This window comes from Megascapheus bottae, chromosome 13, assembly GCF_031878675.1.
Source record: "Megascapheus bottae isolate mThoBot1 chromosome 13, mThoBot2.hap1, whole genome shotgun sequence".
NCBI classification, from domain to species: Eukaryota; Metazoa; Chordata; class Mammalia; order Rodentia; family Geomyidae; genus Megascapheus; species Megascapheus bottae.
Genome location: NC_143521.1, coordinates 19,607,266 through 19,612,936, shown reverse-complemented (window position 1 = coordinate 19,612,936; position 5,671 = coordinate 19,607,266). Strand labels below are relative to the sequence as shown.

General features: G+C 39.3%; 1 pseudogene; it reads left to right on the top strand.

The window, feature by feature from the left end:
* Positions 1-4,454: 4,454 nt before the first annotated feature.
* Positions 4,455-5,375, top strand: LOC150055629 (nucleophosmin pseudogene; annotated as a pseudogene).
* The last annotated feature ends 296 nt before the right edge of the window (positions 5,376-5,671 follow it).

The following is a 5,671-nucleotide window of genomic DNA, read 5'->3' as shown; positions in this document are numbered from 1 at the left end:
TGGGTCATAGGGGAGCTCTATGTTTAGTGTTTTGAGGAACTGCCATAGTAGCTGAACAAGTTTGCACTTCCACCAACAGTGTAGTAGTGATCCCTCCTGGCTGCATCCCCTCCAGCATCTGTTGTTACTAGATTTCTTGATCATGGCCATTCTAACTGGAGTGAGGTGGAATCTTAGATTTGTTTTTATTTGCATTTCTTTTATGGCCAGAGATGTGGAGCATTTCTTCATGTGTCTATAGACCATTCTTATGTCCTCTTCAGAGAAGTCTCTCTTTAAGTCTTTGGCCAGTCTTTTAATGGGATGGTTGTTTCTTTGAAGATTTGTTTTGGAGAAATTCAATGTTTTGAGCTGTAGATATATTTTAAATATGAGGCCTTTGTCTGTTGTATGGTTAGTGAAGATCTTCTCCCACTCTGTGGGCTTTCAATTTAGCTTGCTAGGTATGTCCTTTGCCATACAGAAGCTCTGCAGTTTAATACAGTCTTATTTATCTAAATCAAGTCTAATTTTCTTTTCCGTGACAATTTTTTAAAGTCTAGCGTCTTCCTTCTCTCAGGCCTACAATTGCTGTTTTAACTTGTAAGAATTTTTTATAACAAAAGAGATGTCTCTGAAGTCATTAGATTTGCCTGATGGGACATAAAAAGGGCACTAAATTAGTTTTAGTTCTGTATCATTTCTAAACTACAATAATAGTGAACATGACCTGTGTTGAGGGGTGTTTATTAGGAAAAAATTATTCTTTCAAAATGAATCTAATTAAAACTCATCTAAGATATTCATCTCATGTAAGAAGTTAAAACAGACGTGTTATTATAAATACCAAATGTTGATTTTACAAACACCAAAGGTTGGTCTTACCATTTGTTTTCTAAGGAAAATGTCATGTAAAGTTCTGATAAGTGATCTTTTTTTATGTTTTAAACTTTATTTTGCTATTATTTGAAAACTGATGAATATGCATTAATATGTCCCTTGAGTAATTAGGAAATCAACTATGTGACAATAAACAAAAGTCACAGCTATTATAATGAAGATCTATGATCATTAGCTTGCTGCAGGACTTCTGGTTACATAAGACATTAGCCAGACTTTTCCTGTCATCTCTGGAGCCTTTAGAATATTTGGCTACCCATATTCCACGTGTCTTACTTAGCCCACCTCCACAAAGGTTGTATCTTCCTAAAGCACATAACCAAACAGCTCCATCAGGGACATTAGCTTCAGCTTCCTGAAGACTCTGTTTCTGTCAGCCTTTGTCTCCAACAGCAGTTTATGGGAGCTAACCCCCCACCCACTAATGCAGGGCAAAAGCAACAAGCATGCCAGGCCTGGTGATTCACGCTTGTAATCCCAAATTCTCAGATTTGAGAACAGCATCACTACACAATGAGAATGTGTCTCATGAAGAACATATATACAAAACCCACAAAGAGATGGTGCATTGGCTCACACCTGCAATCTTAACTACTCAGGAGACTGGGATCTGAAGATCAAGGTTCAAACCCAGGCCCGGCACAAAAGGACCTGAGACTCTTATCACCAATTAACATCTAGAAAATGGGAAGCAGGGCTTGACTCAAGGGTAGGTAGTAGCCTTGAGCTGAAGAGCTCAGGGACAGTGCCCAGGCCCAGAGTTCAAGCCTCATGATCCCTCTCCCCACCCCCAAACAAACAAACAAACAAAAAAAACAAAATAAATGGACAAAGAAATTCTGCTTTATTAGAAGTCTCTGGCTTTAGGCTAGAGCATGCAGAAGTGCACAGTACCTCTACTGGATATACTCAGCATAATAACCTCATCACTTCACTTCATATTCCTTTCATAGTAAGCAAATGGAAAGACCAAAAAGCCAGCCTTAATAGGTGGAGAAACCTCTAAAGAGAAGAACTGCACAGCCACATTTCCCATGTGCATGAAGCAATGGACTGCCCAATTTACAACTCATTGGATATGGAGGATATATTAAAATTGTTCTTGAAAAGGAAATGTTATCTCAAAATATAGTGATCTTTTTAGAGTTAGTATTCTTGATGGGCTATTTAATGAACCATCTAGTTATGGTTCATTAGCAGAATAAAGAGGTCCAAGAATAACTTTGAAAAAAAGCAATGAGAGATAAGTGGCAATTTTCACATTTCTCACCTAGTTAATCTCTGCCAAAGCCAGTGTGGTCCTTCAACCACATTTGATTGATTCCATTTGTGCAGGTGCATCATCAGATCTAAATTCCCATGAATAATTATGACTTTTTTTAGGGTTTTTTTCATTTCATTTTGGCTCTAAAACTTTGTTTCAGAAAGGGAAATTAAAGCAGAAATGAGGAAATGGAAAAACCTCCCATGCTCCTGGATTGGAAGAATCAATATCGTGAAAATGACAATCTTGCCAAGGGCTATCTACAAATTCAACGCAATACCCATCAATATCCCAATGTCATTCTTTAAAGATATAGAAGAGGCAATCCAAAATTTCATATGGAATAATAAAAGACCCCGTATAGCAAAAACACTTCTTAGCAGAAAGAACAACACAGGAGGAATTTCAATACTTTAGACTCTATTACAGAGCTATAATTATCAAAACAGCTGGGTACTGGCATAAGAACAGGCCTGAAGACCAATGGAATGGAACTGAAGACCCAGATATTAAACCACAGACCTATGGCCACCTAATCTTTGACAAGGGAGCCAAAAAATTAGAATGGAAGAAAGATAGCCTCTTCAACAAATGGTGCTGGCAGAACTGGTTAAACACCTGCAGAAAACTAAAGTTGAATCCTTCTTTGTCACCCTGCACTAGAATTAACTCCAAATGGATCAAAGACCTCGAGGTAAAAGCTGACACACTGAAAACTTTACAAGAAGGAATAGGAGACACACTAGACCTCCTTGGCACAGGAGGGAAATGGGGACCAAGACATGTGAAAAGGTATCAATGTATGGGAATTAATGCATCATCTATCTGGCAAATATCATGTAACTCTTCTATTAATTACAATAATAAATATATAAAAAATAAAATAAAAAAAGCTTTGTTTCAGAATCCGTAGACAGATCTGTAGTTTTTGAAGCTTCCAGGACAATGATATTGGACCTGTCTAATAGTTACAAGATGATCATGTATCTTATACACTGAAAACCCTGGTTAGCAGTGTAACATGTTTTCACATAGTTCTGAAGTTTTAAATTATTAAATTACCTTCAAATAATGTAACTAAAGGGTCAACAGAACAAAACATAGTTTTATGTTGGATCTCAACAATTTGTGTTTTATCAGTGCAACTGCCATACACAGATATAAATGTGGTCTTCACATCATGGACCCCAGAAAGTGAGCATCCATCTTTGTTTTCCAAGACAGTGTCTTTGGGAATATTCTGGATATAGTTCATTCTCTCCAGCTCCTTTCTTGTCTTTTCAAACCATTGCTTTGACTTGTTTCTTTTGATTTTTCTCTCTTGGGATCTCACTCACTATTTCCCCTGGCTGGCCTCAAGCTGCAGGGCTCCTGGTTGGAACCTCCTCAGTTGTAGCTGCTTCTTTTCCTCTGGAGCCTACTCAGACCCAGATTTTGGAACGCAAGACTTTTCTTTTTAATATTCGTATGTATGTATGTATGTATCCCTCAAAGGTAGGTATTTTGATACACTCTTGCTGACAATTTGGAATTCCAAACATTTCTGAACATAATAGAGAACATCATTAGATTGAATGTCAACATAATAGATTTTAGAAATTCCTTGGCCATAAGTTAGGTTGTAAAACTTTGTTCTTACCAGTTTTAAGCCCTCAGGTTGCCCACCATTTCAATATATTTCTTACCTCATACCCTTATGAGGCCCTTTGCTATGTTTCAATCTTTCTCACTGTTAGTTGTGAAGTCTGGGTAAGATTATTTAATCTCTCTCTACCTGTTCACTCACCCAATCTGTTAAATTTTAAATACTTTTAGTAGCAACTTCATAAGATTACTGGGAAAACAAAAAATGGACTGAAATATATGAGGAAATTCACATTGCCTAGTACAGACAAAGATATTAATTAAAGTGCTCAACTTAGTCTTTGGTTCTTCTGCTCATCATAATTTTGCCCTGGAATGAAGAAAAGAAGGGTTCTCATATGAAGCAATCTCTTCAAAATGCTCTCAAAATACTTTCCTAAGAGCTGGAAGTTAAGCCTAGTGGTAGAGTGCTTGCCTAGCATTCACGAAGACCCAGGTTCGATTCCTCGGCACCACGTACATAGAAAAAAGCTGGAAGTGGTGCTGTGGCTCAAGGGTAGAGCTCTAGCCTTGAGAAAGGTCCAAGGACAGGGCTCAGGCCCTGAGTTCAAGCCCCATGACTGGCAAAAAAAAAAATGCTTTCCGAAGTGAAACAGTTGACTGTGTTATCTCCTTGTAAAGAATGGTAGTTATCCTTGGCGTGATTCCGTCCTGCATCTCTGCTCCTCCATCCGCCCTCACCGCGCGCGGCCCATGGAGGACTCGATGGACATGGACATGAGCCCGCTGCGGCCCCAGAACTACCTGTTCGGTTGTGAACTGAAGGCTGACAAAGATGATCACTTTAAGGTCGATAATGATGAAAATGAGCACCAGTTATCACTAAGAACGGTTAGTTTAGGGGCAAAGGATGAGTTACATATCGTCGAAGCAGGAGCGATGAATTATGAGGGAAGTCCAATTAAAGTTACGCTGGCAACGTTGAACATGTCTGCACAGCCAGTGGTTTCCCTGGGGTGGCTTTGAAATAACACCACCTGGGGTGCTGAGGCTGAAGTGTGGCTCAGGACCTGTGCACATCAGTGGACAGCACTTGGTTGCTGTGGAGGAGGAAGATGAAGAGGAAGAGGAAGAGGAAGAGGATGTCAAACTCCTGAGTGTGTCTGGAAAGCGATCTGCCCCTGGAGGTGGCAGCAAGGTTCCACAGAAAAAGGTAAAACTTGCCGAGGAAGATGAGGAGGAGGATGAAGAAGAAGAAGAAGAAGATGATGATGATGATGAGGAGGAGGAGGAGGAGGAGGAGGAGGAGGAGGAGGAGGAGGAGGAGGAGGAGGAGGAGGATTTTGATGACGAGGAAGCAGAAGAAAAAGTTCCAGTGAAGAAATCTATACGAGATACTCCAGCCAAAAATGCACAAAAATCAAACCAGAATGGAAAAGATTCAAAACCAGTAACACCAAGATCAAAAGGTCAAGAATCCTTCAAAAAACAGGAAAAAACTCCTAAAACATCCAAAGGACCTAGTTCAGTAGAAGACATTAAAGCAAAAATGCAAGCAAGTATGGAAAAGCACATTGAACAGTACTGGGCACGACTGGTAAATTAAGCCCAAAGATAGGGAAAGAGGAAAAGGAGAAACAGATATAGTCCACACTGAGTGTCATCAACAATCCAGACTGAAGTCTTCTCTTAACCTCAGTCCCCTTTCCTGATTTGCCACCTTCTAGGCTGGAAGCAATCTTTTGGTTTCCTAATGCACTTCTGTTGTGACTGCTGTGATTGATTTCATAATCCTTGCGTATTGCTTTCTATTTTGTGCATATGCACCATCTTTTTGACCATGCTTTAAGTCCACATTGTATTTCCGTAGCTGCTCAATAAATGTTTGAATGAATCAAAAAAAAAAGAGGATAGTTACCTCTCCTTGATTTTTATGTCAAAGTA